Here is a 16718-nt window from a genome sequence, read left to right as displayed (position 1 = left end):
GACAGGGGCATAGGAAAGTGTTATTAGACTCTGGTGCCTTCTGGTCCTCTCCAGTGCTCTATGCAGGCTGTCTGAGTAAAGGTCACACCGGTCATCTCAGGTATCCACAGTGCTGGAGAAGAAAGGGGCATGCCTCTCCAGGTCTCTTAGATTATAGAGAGCACTGGACAGTGTGATCAGACCCTGGTGCACTCTGGTCCTCTCCAGTGCTCTGTGCTGGCAAAGCTGAGTAGAGGCCACACCAGTCATCTCAGGTGTCCACTGGCTCTGTCAGAAAGGGGCATGGCTGACCAGGTCTATTCGATTACAGAAAACCCTAGACAGTATGGTCAAATTCTTAGATTACCAAGAGTACTGTAGAGTCGAGTGTGATCAGACCCTGGTGCACTCTGGTCCACTCCAGTGCTCTATGCTGGCTTAGTTGACTGAGTAGATGCTACCCGTCATCCCAGGTGTATGCAGTGCTGGGAAAGGGACTGGTCTGACTCTTAGATTACGTAGCATACTGGACAGCATGGTCAGACACTGGTGCCTATTGTACTGCACTATGCGCAACTGCTATCACTGCAAAATAAAGGTAAGCCTGTGAAAATGCAGGTTGTTAGTACAGTATCTCTCTTTCTGAGCATCTTTCTGTGACTTTAGTTGGGTTATAAATAAAGAGTCTACAGGTTTTCTATTAGCAGCTTTTCTCTATGGTTTGTAAATCATGTGACTACACTTTACCTATTCTACTTCTGTAGTCTAGCACTGGCTTGATTAACACAGGGGCTATTGGAGGTGCAGCTCCAGGCCCCTACCGTAATATAGGTCCAGCCACCCAAAAAGAACAGGCCATGCATTGAAAGCAATGGGCCAATGGGGATAGATCTTACCCCCCCATGACTGACCCTGCATTTTGTACATGCCACCTGCAGGGCCGAAACTAGGGGGAAGGGCATGTCCGCTGACAGGAGTAGTGACAGTGACATCACTACTCCTGTCAGCCCAGTGATGGGAGCGAGGAGGAGAGAGCCTGGAGACAGTGTGGGCTATGTTCTCTCTCCCCCTTCTCCTCCTTCCTGCCAGTGCAGAGCCCCTGCTGCCTGTACTGTTCTCCCATTAAGTGGCAGTCCGCAAGTTCATCTCCCAGCAGCCCCCGAGATCCGCACATCTCACTGCCACAAGGGAGCTGCTGAAAGTGTGAGCAGCGGAAGACACTGACCCGGTGTGCGCTGTGCAGCCTTTCCGGGAAAGTTTGTGTGTGCATGAGGAAGGACCAAGCCAAGTAAGCCCTTCCACGGGCGGTCATGGTTCGTCGTCTTCTAGGACCATGAGGAGAAGAGTGGATCCTGGCTGATCCTTCGTCCTCCACATCAACGGATGAAAGTTGGAAGGCTTGTCACTGATTGTAGGGCACAGTTGGGTTGATTTACTAAAACCGGAGAGTGAAAAATCTAATGTGGCTCTGCATGATGGCCAGTCCACTTCTAACTTCAGATTGTTAAATTAAAGCGGAGTTCCACACAAAAATGGAACTTCCGCTTTTCGGAACCCTCCCCGCCTCCGGTGTCACATTTGGCACCTTTCAGGGGGGAGGGGGGTCTAAGACAGGTATTTGCACCCACTTCCGGCATAGACTCCCACGGGAGTCTATGCCTCTTCCTGTCCCTCCGCGCTGTCTCCTGGGAAACACACAGGTCCCAGGAGATAGCAGGGACCAGTTACGACACGCAGCGCGACTCGCGCATGCGCAGTAGGGAACCGGGAAGTTAAGCCGCAACGCTTCACTTCCTGATTCCCTCACCTAGGATGGCGGCGGCAGCTGCCGAGAGTCGAGCGATTTATCGGCGTCGGCTGCCGACATCGCTGGACCCTGGGACAGGTAAGTGGCCATGTATTAAAAGTCAGCAGCTGCAGTATTTGTAGCTGCTGGCTTTTAATATTTTTTTTTTTTGGGTGGACTCTCTCTTTAAGCTTTGACAAAAAAAAAATCTGGAAGCTGATTGGTTTCTCTGCAGAGCTGCACCAGATTTTGCACTCTCCAGTTTTAGTAAATCCCCCCTGTGTGTGTTGTGTGTGCTTGGAGGGTCACTTCCTGCTGTATGCGCTGAATGTAGGACAGTCACAGCAAGAACTGATCTTTCAGCTGCTCCTGTCCCTTGCAGTTGAACGATCTCTTCTGTGTTACTACGACTGCACTGCCTAAGAGGGGGCTCTAAAACATTGCAACCCCCCCACCCCGGGTTGCTAGGACCGCTGTCGCCCTACAACTCATCTCTTGTTTGCTCCATCCCCAGCTCCTGGAGGAATACAGAACTTCCCCATTCACACTTGCTCTGCCTCTCAGCTCCCGCTGTGCTGCTACAACCATGCTGGTTAAGGTAGGGGGGCAAGCTGATGTAAAGGGGGTGGGGGCACACTAATGTAAGGGGGGGGGGGAATTTATGCAAGGGGGGGCTCTGATGCAAGGAAGGCACTATTGTAAGGGGAACACTGGGGGGGGATTGATATGAGGGGACACTTATATGAAGGGAGGAACTGATTTAAGGTGGGGCTCTGAGATAAGAGGGGACACTGATGTAAAGGGGGGACTTTGCAAATAAGACACTATTCTAAGGGGGGACACTAATACAAGGGGGAATTAATGTAAGAGAGGGGGACTTCTGCAGCATTGGACTTACGCAGCTGCGCCCTTTCACCTAAATGGCGTACAGCAACACACGGCCCTTACGGAAGCCTGGCAAATCTAATGCCATGGTTCCTTTGGGTTACACCTGTGTGACTGTGCCCTTTCAAGTTTGGGCACGTGCTCCTGGAAACACAGGAGGGCAGCCAGCAAGAGGAGAGCTGGGATATGATATTAGCTCAGTTTGTCATATTTCTGCCATTCCTTAATCAGTCGCACTGCCACCATCACCAGGCCCATGATGCTCTTAAGCTGGTCTTGACTGTTTATTTATTGAAGTGATTGTAAAGTCTATTTTTTTTTCTATAAAAATAAACATGTTATACTTACCTGCCCTGTGCAGTGGATTTGCACAGAGCAGCCCGGATCCTCCTCTTCTCGTTTCCCTCTTCTGTGATCCTGGCCCCTCCTTTTTGTCGCGTGCCCCCACAGAAATCAGCTTGCTATGGGGGCACCTGTGGCGAGTCACAGCTCCCTGTGTCCATTAAGACATGGAGCCGTGGCCCCCAGCCTCGCCCCCTCTCTTTCCTGATTGGCTAGCTGACTTGGATTGACAGCAGCGGTTGCCAATGGTGCCGCTGCTGTGTCACAGCCAATCAGAAGGCAGAGTCTTGGATGGCGAAGACACTTGTGGACATCGCCGGATAGAGATGGGGCTCAGGTAAGTACTTGGGGGGGCTTCTGCACACAGAAGGCTTTTTATCTTAAAGTGGTTGTAAAGTCAGAAGGCTTTTTATCTTCATGCATGAAGATAAAAAGCCTTCGGTGTGTAGGAGCCCCTCTCAGCCCCCCTAACACTTACCTGAGGTTTCTCTCTCTCTCCAGTGATGGCCACAAGTGTCTCAGCCGTCCGAGATCCTCCCTCCGGATTGGCTGAGACACAGAACCGGTGCCATTGGCTGCCGCTTCTGTCAATCAAATTTAGCAAGCCAATCAGGGGAGAGAGCGGATGGGGCTGGGTCAGGGCTCTGTGTCTGAATGGACACAGAGCTATGACTCGGTACGAGTGCCCCCGTAGCAAGCTGCTTGCTGTGGGGGCACTGAACAGGAGGGAGGGGCCAGGAGAGTAGAAGAGGGACCCGAGAAGAGGAGGATCCGGGCTGCTCTGTGCAAAACCACTACAACAGAGCAGGTAAGTATAACATGTTTGTTATTTTTATAGGAAAAAAAAAAACGAGACTTTACAATCACTTTAAAGAGGAAGTAAACCCTAATGGTTAGAATAGAATGCATTAAGATAAAACAACTTCTGCCTTTACAACCATTTTAACTGCTACTGTGTGCATGTGTGACAGATACTAAAACAAGGTAAAGAATCTCGCCAGCATAGTCCTATCTCTATCCCCACCTACCTTATGCGGACCACACACATGAGAATTATATTTTTTTTCAACCATTAGGCCTCATGCACACTGGACGTTATAAAAAAAGCCAGTAACGTTGGCTGTAGAAAGCTGTAGAGTGAGTTTTTCAGTGTTGTTTGGCATTTTTTTTGGTGTAGCGTCTGTTAGCTTTTTTTAGAAAAATTATACTCCTATAAAGGCTTATGGCTCAAAAACGCAGAATAACTCAGTTTTTCAGTGTTTTTTTGGCGTTTTTTACAGCGGGGAAAAAAAACTCCTCTCAAAACCCACTAGTTCTGGCCTTTTTTCCTGCCAAAAACTGCTGATAACAGCCTATGTGTGCATGGACACATAGGATAACATGCTGGGGAGTTTACTGGCTGCAGAAAAAAATGTCTGATGCCAAAAACAGCAGCTGTAAAAACATCCAGTGTGCATGAGGCCTTAACATAATTTCTTGTCCCTAAACGGGTTCATTCATGGCGACTGAAAAAGAAGCTCCATTTGAGCAGTCATGTCCCGTCTGGTTGCTAGTCATGTAAAACATCACTGCTCCTTTTTTTATTTTTTTGGTTAAATAAGCACATATGAGTTTATTTAGTGTTCCACATGTTTTGAATTCCTTTGCCTTTGTCTCCTGGGCATAATCATGATTTTGAGTGATCATTTATATTCTATATATTCACATATTTCCTAAAGGGGCCATCGAGAAGCAAATTATAACATTGCTCTGTACACGTCATTGGCCTTAGAGCGATGGCTTCAACAAGTAATATCAATTAGTGAGCTGATAATTCTATCCAGATGGAAAAAGAACACTATAAAGCAACTTTAGAATAATGCCTCCCTATTGTCCCGCTTATTTTTTCTAATAAACTGCAATGTAAATAGCTTTTTTTTCATTGGTCATGTGACGCTAAAGCAGCAAATCTCATTCCGTTCTGTGTGGCTGTGTAGGGAACTCATCTTCCCTCCGACAACGCCTAGAGCAGTGAGCACTGGTGGGTGATGTCACAGCTCTGTGTCATTCAGCCCCGTTATCGGCACTGCACATTATACACAGGATCTGGAGCTTTGTGGTCACACCATAGCAAAGAAAAATGATTAAAACATGTATTGTATTGCAGTTTTTTAGGAAATGTGTGCAGGGAAATAGGGAGGCATCATCTAAAGCAGGGGTCCTCAGACTTTTTAAACAGGGGTCCAGTTCACGGCCCCTCAGACTGTTGGGGGGGCCCGGACTATATTTTGAAAAAAAATATGAACGAATCCCTATGCACACATCTTATTTGTAAAAAAAAAAAAAAACAGGAAAATACAATATTTAAAATAAAGAACAATTTTAATCAACATAAACGTATTAGTAATTCACAGACTCCTCTCCATCACAGACTCCATCCCCCCATCACAGACTCCTCTCCATCACAGACTCCATCCCCCCATCACAGACTCCTCTCCATCACAGACCCCCCCCCCCCCCATCACAGACTCCTCTCCATCACAGATCCCCCCCCCCTCATCACAGACGACTCTCCATCACAGACTTTCCTCCATCACAGATTCTCCCCCATCACAGACTCCCCCCATCACAGACTCCTCTCCATCACAGACTCCACTCCATCAGACTCCCCCCCCCATCACAGATCCCCCCCCCTCATCACAGACGACTCTCCATCACAGACTTTCCTCCATCACAGATTCCCCCCCATCACAGACTCCCCCCATCACAGACTCCTCTCCATCACAGACTCCACCCCCCATCACAGGCTCCTCTCCATCAGACTCCACCCCCCCCATCACAGATCCCCCTCCTAATCACAGACGACTCTCTATCACAGATCCCCCCTCATCACAGACGACTCTCCATCACAGACCCCCCCATCACAGACCCCCCCATCACAGACTCCCCCCATCACAGACTCCCCCCATCACAGACTCCCCCCATCACAGACTCCCCCCATCACAGAGCCCTCCATTACAGATTCTCCCCCCCATCACAGACTCCTCTCCATCACAGACTCCATCCCCCCATCACAGACTCCTCTCCATCACAGATCCCCCCCCCTCATCACAGACGACTCTCCATCACAGACTTTCCTCCATCACAGATTCCCCCCCATCACAGACTCCCCCCATCACAGACTCCTCTCCATCACAGACTCCACCCCCCATCACAGGCTCCTCTCCATCAGACTCCACCCCCCATCACAGATCCCCCCCCATCACAGACTCCCCCCATCACAGAGCCCTCCATTACAGATTCTCCCCCCCATCACAGACTCCTCTCCATCACAGACTCCATCCCCCCATCACAGACTCCTCTCCATCAGACTCCACCCCCCCCCATCACAGATCCCCCTCCTCATCACAGACGACTCTCCATCACAGACCCCCCCCCTCATCACAGACCCCCCCCATCACAGACTCCCCCCATCACAGAGTCCTCCATTACAGATTCTCACCCCCATCACAGACTCCTCTCCATCACAGAGCCCTCCATCACAGATCCCCCCCATCACAAAGCCCCCCATAACAGATCCCCCCCATGAGAAAGCCCCCATCACAGATCCCCCCCATCACAAAGCCCTCCAGTGGTATTACAGTCATCACAGATGACTCTCTATCACAGTTCCCCTCCATCACAGATCCCCCACCATCACAGACTCCCTCATCACAAAGCCCTCCATCACAGACTCCCTCATCACAAAGCCCTCCATCACAGACTCCCTCATCACAAAGCCCTCCATCACAGATCCCCCCAATCACAGACTCATCTCCATCACAGAGCCCCCCCATAACAGATCCCCCCCATCACAAAGCCCTTCAGCGGTATTACACTGCCCCTTCTTTAACATCATAGCACTCCCCCTCCCCTCTGCTACCTTAATCACACGGAACGCGAAGCATGACATGCATGGTCCGGACAAAGGGTGGGACTCTTTAAGGGAAAGGCAGGTGATTGATTGCTGGAACCGCCCTGTTGCCTAGTAACCAATCACCTACTTCTCAACTCAAAACGTCCCGCCTTTTGCCTGGACCTGTCATGTTTCTCATCTTGTGTGATTAAGGCATCAGAGGGGAGGGGGAGTGCTACAATGGTAAAGGGACAGTCCACAGGCTGGGTAAATCACCCTGGCGTGCCATAGTTTCAGGACACCTGATCTAAAAGTTGGTTTATACTTTAGCCTTTACTTCTACTTTAAAGTGGTAGTAAACCGCAGTTAAAGAAACAAAAAATTCCCCTGCCAAGCAATATCATAATGTGCTATTATGCATCACATACTAGCACATTACAAGAGACTTGCCTTAAAACGAAGCCTTCCAGCGCCGCACTGCCACCACTGGGCTTCCATCTTCACCTGGTCTTCCTTCCGGGTTTGCGTCCTCCGGCTACATGAGTGGCCAGGGGACGCGATGACGTCACTCCTGTGCATGCACACGAGAGCCGCTGTTTACGTCACGGGCTCTGAAGGTCCGGCACAGTAAGCCAGACCTTCAGAGTGCATGCGCCGGTGATGTCACCAGCTGCATGCACTCTGAATATCTCCTAAAAAGTGCAAGTTTAGGAGATATTCACAGTACCTACAGGTAGTCCTTATTATAGGCTTTCCGGTAGGTACAAGTGGTAAAATTGAGTTTACTACCACTTTGAGCTGGATAAAATTAGCAGTTCACTTGTTGACATTACTTATCGGCTGACGTTACTAGGTAAATGACGTGTAGTTTAGGTAGGAAAAGGCTCAAAGTTTGCTTTAAGGGCTGGCTCACACCAGTGCTGAAGTCACCAACCCCTTACCGCCTCTACACTGTCCATGTAATAAAAGAGAAGCTTCTAAGAAAACCTGGCAGCTGAAACCCTTCTACTCTATGCCGTCTGTCTGCATCATGGTAATTGGCAGCAGAGCTTACACAAAGCGGAGCAGAAACAAGTTGTGTTGCATTATGGGAACTGTCTTTTTTTCCCCCTGATTTAGACTTGATCAGTTATAACTGAGTAGAAATGGACACCTTCATTGACTTTATACACTCACTGGCCACTTTATTAGGTACACCTTGCTAGTACCGGGTTGGACCCACTTTTGCCTTCAGAACTACCTTCATTCTTTGTGGCATGGATTCAACAAGGTGTTGGAAACATTCCTCAGAGATTTTGGTCCATAGTGACATGATAACATCATGCAGTTGCTGCAGATTTGTTGGCTGCACATCCATGGTCCGAATCTCCCATTCCACCACATCCCAAAGGTGCTCTATTGGATTGAGATCTGGTGAGTGCGGAGGCCATTGGAGTACAGTGACCTCATTGTCCAGTGGTGAGATGATCGGAGCTTTGTGACATGGTGCATTATCCTGCTGGAAGGAACCATCAGAAGATGGGTACACTGTAGTCATAAAGGGATGGACATGGTCAGCAACAATACTCAGGTAGGCCGTGGAGTTTAAACAATGCTCAATTGGTACTAAGGGGCCCAAAGTGTGCCAAGAAAATATCCCCCACACAATTACACCACTAGCCTGAACCGTTGATACAAGGCAGGATGGATCCATGTTTTCATGTTGTTTACACCAAATTCTGACCCTACCATCTGAACGTCACAGCTGAAATGGAGACTCATCAGACCAGACAACGTTTTTCCAATCTTCTATTGTCCAATTTTGGTGATCCTGTGCCAATTGTAGCCTCAGTTTCCTGTTCTTAGCTGACAGGAGTGGCACCCGGTGTGGTCTTCTGCTGCTGTAGCCCTTCAAGGTTCCATGTGTTGTGCATTCAGAGATGGTATTCTGCATACCTTGGTTGTAATGAGTGGTTATTTGAGTTACTGTTGCCTTTCTATCATCTCAAACCAGTCTGCCCTTCTCCTCCGACATCAGCAAGGCATTTTCATCCACGCAACTGCCGTTCACTGGATGTTTTCTCTTTTTCGGATCATTCTCTGTAAACCCGAGAGATGATTATGTGCGAAAATCCCAGTAGATTTTGAAATACTCAGACCCGTCCATCTGACACCAACAACCATGCCACATTCAAAGTCACTTAAATCCCCTCTCTTCCCCATTCTGATGCTCAGTTTTAACTTCAGAAAGTCGTCTTGACCACATCTAGATGTCTAAATGCATTGAGTTGCTGCCATGTGATTGGCTGAGTAGCAATTTGTGTTACCAAGAAAATGAACAGGTGTATCTAATAAAGTGGCCGGTGAGTGTATATACATTGCACAGTGGTGTAGTGGTTAGCACTTTCCCCTAGCAGCAAAAGGGCCATTGACACCATCTGCCTGGAGTTTGCATGTTCTCCCTGTGTCTGCATGGGTTTCCTCCGGGTACTCTGGTTTCCTCCCACACTCCAAAGACATGCTGATGGGTTAATTGGATCCTGTCTAAAATGGCCCTAGTATGTGTGTATGAAGGGACCTTAGATTGTAAGCTCCATGAGGGCAGGAACTGATGTGAATGTACAATGTATATGTAAAGCGCTGTGTAAATTGATGGTGCTATATAAGTACGTGAAATAAATAAATACAATTTCTGCACATGTAAGTGAGAGCTAGCAGCATGCCCCCACCAGTGCATGTTGGGTTTGTAGGCCGCCTGTCGGATCTCAGAGTAGTTGTGTGTGACCAGATCCATGGGCTACAACCACTGCTTTATATCATTGGCGATTATACGGGAAGGATGTGTATCTAAGCACTTCCATATATGGCCATGTTCTGACATTTGGCTGCTGAATAAAACAGCTAAACCCATTTCATCCCCCACGCCGTCCATCCTAATCTCCAGCCTCCAATCATGTGTTGGTTGGTTAGATTATTCTGTCTCTGTCACATAATGAAGTTTGTTCTCTCTTGTTTTTGCTTCCCACACATCCACAGATTGTGTGTTAGGTTTGATCTGTCAAACTCTCAATGACCAGATTAAATGTCAATGGATCATTTAGGTAGATCATTACACTTTGCAGAACTGATCGATGAAGCAAAATCGGTGAGTGGCCAGCATTAAAGCGAGTAATGGAACTGCCATTGTTGACCTCTTTTAAGAATGCCAGTTCCCTGGCTTTATATTTCTGTACATCACTGACACTTGTTTACGGCATGCTTGTTCTTGGTCTGTGACCTTAAAAGTACTTAAAGTCCTGACATCCAGGGCCACTCCTCTTTCAGGGTGAATGACACATGGGGTATGTCATTAGGCCACCCTGGGCTCACAGGAGAACCCTGGAAAGGATGGTGGGGGTATGTCATTAGGCCACCCTGGACTCACAGGAGAACCCTGGAAAGGGTGGTGGGGGTATGTCATTAGGCCACCCTGGACTCACAGGAGAACCCTGGAAAGGGTGGTGGGGGTATGTCATTAGGCCACCCTGGACTCGCAGGAGAACCCTGGAGAGGGTGGTGGGGGTATGTCATTAGGCCACCCTGGACTCAGGAGAACCCTGTAGAGGGTGGTGGGGGTATGTCATTAGGCCACCCTGGACTCGCAGGAGAACCCTGGAAAGGGTGGTGGGGGTATGTCATTAGGCCACCCTGGACTCAGGAGAACCCTGTAGAGGGTGGTGGGGGTATGTCATTAGGCCACCCTGGACTCGCAGGAGAACCCTGTAGAGGGTGGTGGGGGTATGTCATTAGGCCACCCTGGACTCACAGGAGAACCCTGGAAAGGGTGGTGGGGGTATGTCATTAGGCCACCCTGGGCTCACAGGAGAACCCTGGAAAGGATGGTGGGGGTATGTCATTAGGCCACCCTGGACTCACAGGAGAACCCTGGAAAGGGTGGTGGGGGTATGTCATTAGGCCACCCTGGACTCACAGGAGAACCCTGGAAAGGGTGGTGGGGGTATGACATTAGGCCACCCTGGACTCGCAGGAGAACCCTGGAGAGGGTGGTGGGGGTATGTCATTAGGCCACCCTGGACTCGCAGGAGAACCCTGGAAAGGGTGGTGGGGGTATGTCATTAGGCCACCCTGGACTCACAGGAGAACCCTGGAAAGGGTGGTGGGGGTATGTCATTAGGCCACCCTGGACTCACAGGAGAACCCTGGAGAGGGTGGTGGGGGTATGTCATTAGGCCACCCTGGACTCAGGAGAACCCTGGAGAGGGTGGTGGGGGTATGTCATTAGGCCACCCTGGACTCGCAGGAGAACCCTGGAGAGGGTGGTGGGGGTATGTCAGGCCACCCTGGACTCGGAAGAACCCTGGAAAGGGTGGTGGCGGTATGTCATTAGGCCACCCTGGACTCAGGAGATCCCTGGAAATGGTAGTGCCACTCTGAGGGATTGAGGACCCATCCACTGCTGGAGGAAAAGACAAGTTGTGACTGGACCAAAGATACATGTGAAAGAGGTATGTATAAAGAATAAAAAAAAGGCAATCAATGTCATCTTTTATATACTTGTCCCCGTTTTAATAATAATAAAATAAAGAAAATGGCGCCTGTCCACACACTGCCTCTGCATTTAGGGAGCTTTTCTCACTAGTAAGAAAATTAGGTTTAGCTTGGTCTCCTACCCATGGGAGAACCCCCTCTAACATGTTTCATACAATAGGGGCTTAATCGTAGAGGCCTCCATTAAAGTGAACCTGTTGCTTTGCCCTGAACACGTTTGCTTTAAAGTGGAAATTCAGTCAAAAACTAAGCTTAAACCTGCTCCCATTCCCATTCTAATCCTTATACTAACTACCCTGTGAAGCAGCCTTTCTCAGTCTTTTCAACACAGAGGAACCCTTGAAATAACAACCTTGTCTCAAGGAATCCCTGCTAAAATTACTATATCTACAACTCGTGATACATTAGTGTGATGGTCAGTGGGAAGAATGCTCCTTACACTTGTGGTCATTGGGAAGAATTACCCCCTTAGAGAAAGCTAAAAAGATCAATGGTGTCAGTGAGAATGTATCTGAGATTCAGATATTGCTCATTGCTTAAGGAACCCTTAGCAACTTCTGGAGGAACCCTAGTTGAGAAACCCTGCTGTAAAGGAAGGATGTGTATACTTACCTAATCTATGGGCGCTCTGGTCCAGTCATGTAATCTGCTCTAAGTACCAGCTGCAGAGAAGAGGAAAGTCGGCGGACAATAAATCTCCCGTATTAAGTCTATGGGTGACATTATTGCCCAGCCACTTCAGCCATTGTAGCTGCTCTCTCCTCTCCCCTGAAGGACTGCAGCACCCTAAGATTAGGTAAGTAAAGACATCTTTCCTTTACACCAGGGGTCTTTCTAAACAAAGGGCAAGTTTACTGTCCTTTAGACTGAAGGGGGGCTGGACTGTGGCCTTTAGTAGTAGAAGAGGTTCCAATGTCAGTGAGAATAAACAATGCCCCACATTTGGTGTCAATGGGAGGATTTTTGCTCCATCGTTGGTGTCATTGGAAGTAATTGGTGCCATTGGGCCCTAGTGTTGGTGTTACTGGGAGAAATTGTGCTCCATCTTTGGTGTTACTGGGAGGAATTCTGCCCCATCGTTGATGTCATTGGTAGGAATTCTGCGCTTTCATTGGTGTCATTGGGAGGAATTATGCCCCATTTTTGGTATCAGTGGATGAAAATAGTGCCCCAAGGGCCAGATAAAAGCAAGCAAAGGGCCACTGTTTGGAGAACACTGCTTTACACAATAGTATAGGGCTTAGAATGGGGTAGGGAGCAGGTTTAAGCTTGGTTAGCTTTTGATCGGACTTCTGCTTTAAGCTACCCTGCAATTCTCTGATCACCAATATGTGAAATCGAGTCAATGTCCGTAGACATGGCTTTACTAGCAGGAAAATGGGCAGCGCTGCTGTCATGTGGGCATTAATAGAAATAAAACCCCTGCCATAATTTATTGACCTTTTAAGACTGATTTTATGACTGTGGTTTTGGCTGCGGATGTGGACAATGAGTGCTTTTGCCATTATGGGAATACTCAGATTTTACTGACCAGCATCTGTAGTCCTATAACACACCATTTTGTAGTTCTATTCATTGAACCTGCCCATTTTATAGCGGAAACTGGTGTTCTGCCAGTCTGAAGCGGTAACACCACCACTGTTATGCTGCTGATTTATTATTTGCGACTTTTTCATGAAAACATTTGTTTAGTTTCTTAAATCGTATAACTATCTACATTATCTAAATTTTATCAATTCCCTTTGTGAACCTTTTCACCCAGAGCTGATATTTCAGTTGTGAGTGAATTGATTCACCCAGCAGCTTAAATCTATGCGTGTTTGCAGCGTGCATTTTCTTTTGTAGCATCAGGAAGGTGGTGTTGCCATGCTTCAACGGGCATATCCATTTATAGTGCGTTTTAGGATTTGGCGTGGAATTGACCAAGGCTTGCCAACACATCAAAACTCATGTTATATGTATTATAATGCATTGCCATTGAATTTATGGGCATCCAATCACACTAAAACAGAGATGTGCACAGAGATAGGACCAAACTCTTTTTATTATAGGGGAGTTGGACAAATACCTTTGAGCGCTTTACAACCTATGCATTAAGGGCTTATTTACACTTGCTTTGACTTCAACACACATTAAAGCACCCACCACTTTAACATGCTTAGATGATGCTTCAATTATGCTTTTACCCCAACTTAAGCAGATCCCCAGCTCATTAGTACCCCTGTTCGGCAGATCCCCAGCTTATTAGTACACTCATTTAGCATATCCCATGCTCAGTAGTATTCCCAGCTCTGCTGTTCCCCCGCGTAGTAGTATCCTCAGGTTTGCTGATCCCTCACTCAGTAGTAACCCCCCAGCTCTTTTGATCCCATACTCAGTAGTAACCCCCAGCTTTGCTGATGCCCTGCTCATTAGTAACCCCTAGCTCTGCTGATCCTCTGCTTAGTAGTAACCCCCTGCTTTGCTGATCTCCTGCTCATTAGTAACTCCCTAGCTCTACTGATCCCAAACTCGGTAGTAACCCCCAGCTCTGCTGATCCCCTGCTCAGTAGTAACCTCCAGCTCTGCTGATGCCCCACTTAGTAGTAACCCCCAACTCTGCTGATCCCCTGCTCAGTAGTAACCCCCAGCTCTGCTGATCCCCTGCTCAGTAGTAACCCCCAGCTCTGCTGATCCCCTGCTCAGTAGTAACCTCCAGCTCTGCTGTCCCATGCTCAGTAGTAACCCCCAGCTCTGCTGATCCTCTGGTTTGCTGATCCTCCTCTCCGGTCCCCACTCACCTCCTGCTATATTGCTCCCATCCTGCACACCACGTGTGACATTGCTAGTTTCTCCTGCTCTGATCCCCCAGGTCTGCTGATCCTCTGCTGCTCAGTCCTTTCTCTCCACTCCCCTTCCGCCATAGCGTTCCTATGTTTCACACCATGTGTTATCTGCTAGATGCTTCACTCCAGTCCGGACCCTGCTCACCTTCCTTCTGCTTCACGCTGCAAACCAAATGTGACATCTGCAGCAGACACTCCCAGAATATGTACACATGAACCAAAAGTGACTGCTGATCATGTCTTTCTGGTTCGCTTGTTGGTTTCCCAGTGCATCCTGGGATAGCTCATACCTGTAATACCTCCAAAACAAAGCGAGGGTAAAACTGAATAAAAGCCTCTCAAAAGCTGCAGGTGCTGCAAGCAATCTTCATCATAGACTTCCATGGAGGCCTTGAAGACACTTTGAAGCACCAATAAAACGACATGGGGTATAATTTTTGAAGTAAAAGCAACATGTAAACAAGACTGTAAGCTAACCATTTTATTTAGCGATGGGCGCTTTGACTGGCATTCAGAGCACTTTGTGTCCAATGCCACATTTTGAAGCAATTGTAAACGAGCTCTAAAGCCACAGCAGTGTATAAATGGTCCTTAAACCATTAGATGAGTCCAATGGGAAGATTTCCCCACAGCAGTTTGTAGCTCGATTCCTTTTGACAAGACTACCGAAAGGTGCCTTTTTTTAATGGGTCCAAAATTATTTGTTTAGGGTTTTGGAATTGGTTAGGGGAGTGTCCCACCATCCTTAGTGTGGATGATGGCTGCAGTGAACAGGTGGAGTCTGGATATCTTTCCATTGGGGCTCCAAAATTTACAATATTTGACCAACAGTATGTAGACATCTTACCATCACATCATATGAATTTGGTGGACATCTCATTTAAAAACCATGCACGTCAAGATTGAGTTCTCCCTCCTTTTGTGGCTATACCAGACTTCACATTTCTGGGAAGTTATTCAATAAGATTTGGGGGGGATGCCTGTTGGATCTTTGCCCGTTTGTGAAGAGAGGCAATGATGAGAAGACCTGGCTCACAATCAGCATTCCAATTCATCCCAAAGATGTTCAGTAGGGTTGAGGTCAGGGTTCTGCTCTAGAGACGCTTCGGTTCTAACCAAACTTATCAAACCTTGTCTTTATGGAGCTGGCTTTGTACACAGGGGCAAGTGGTCATCCCCAAAGTGTTAATACAAGGTCAGATGATGTAACATTGAAAGTAGCCTTCACTAGAAATGTGGAGGGACGTCCACAAATGTTTGGCCATTTAGTGAATAACAGCTTGTGTGGTAACTGTATAGACTTGGCCATGCCCCTCCATTCTTCCTGGCACAGTAGTTGAGCCTGGCAATGGGCCACTCTGCATTTTGTGATGGTGTGTGCGGGGGGGGGGGTGGTATCTTCTCTCCCCATACCCTCAATATCGAGAATAATGCTGTGAGCTCTCAGGATAGTTGGTGTAACGCTGCAAGCTCATTACTGTTTTTTGAGTCTACTATTAGCAGCACATTTTATTATTGGACTTTGGTTTAAGGCAGTCATAATAATGTAATATCAAGACCGTACAGTAATAACCTATTTCTTCTCTTATGACAGGCTGCTGTTGAAACAGCTACAAATGAAAGAAGACTCCTTAAAGACACAGAATTTATATGGTAAGAAACATCATGTATGTCTTTTTGGTAATGCAATCAGTTTTCAAATACCAGTTTTACCTGTAAAAATGTCAGTATGGGAGCTGCCAGTGCTGACAGGCTCTGAGATTGTATATTATTGACTGGGAACTAGCATGAAGAATTAGAATTTCAGACTTTTCAGCCCTCACTGGTAGCATGCTTATTTCTGGTCAGTGACACCTTAGAGAGATCAGGACCAGGATAACAAACTTATAGTGTACTCATTTAAAAGTAAGGTCAGCAAGGGCACCTTCTGTGTACCCAGTGATACTGGTTCTCTTTCAAAATGTGTCTGAAACAATGATTTGTCACATGCTGATACACGTAATGCCCAAAGTTACAGAAATAGAGATGCAGTTGGACATTGTACCAACAACATTAATTTCCTAGTCTTATCATGGAGTATAAACATCTCTGTGCAGCAGACTAGAGCAGGCTATAGATCAGGGGTCTTCAAACTACGGCCCTCCAGTTGTTCAGGAACTACAATTCCCATCATGCCTAGTCATGTCTGTGAATGTCAGAGTTTCACAATGCCTCATGGGATGTGTAGTTCTGCAACAGCTGGAGGGCCGTAGTTTGAGGATCCCTGCTATAGATGATGGGATTTTCTTCCTTGCAGCCACGGGTTGCAGGAAAGAAAATCGCTCGATTCCCCCTGTCAACACAGCTAGTGTCGATGGGGGAATCCTTCCTGCGGAGCCTTTGTGTTCTTCCGGCAGGGAGAATTATTGCTAGCGGCTATAGTCACTGGCAATAATTGCATGCTAGAAAGCCAACATGCTGGTTGTACTCAAGGCGATCGATAGATCGGCTTGGGTACAAT

The 16718-nt window shown here is 47.6% G+C and overlaps 1 protein-coding gene across 3 annotated transcripts in view; it reads left to right on the top strand.

Annotated features, from left to right (window-relative positions):
* Positions 1-16718, top strand: part of PKIG (cAMP-dependent protein kinase inhibitor gamma) — a 158125-nt gene that overhangs the window by 86175 nt on the left and 55232 nt on the right. For all 3 annotated transcript variants that reach the window (XM_073607582.1, XM_073607580.1, XM_073607581.1), the window contains exon 2: positions 15813-15871. The gene's annotated coding sequence lies outside the window, so the exon portion shown is untranslated. The remainder of the gene's footprint in view (positions 1-15812; positions 15872-16718) is intronic.

The sequence above is a fragment of the Aquarana catesbeiana genome, linkage group LG12 (genome assembly GCF_042186555.1).
Source record: "Aquarana catesbeiana isolate 2022-GZ linkage group LG12, ASM4218655v1, whole genome shotgun sequence".
Taxonomy (NCBI): Eukaryota; Metazoa; Chordata; class Amphibia; order Anura; family Ranidae; genus Aquarana; species Aquarana catesbeiana.
This window is presented reverse-complemented; position numbering and strand designations above follow the sequence as displayed.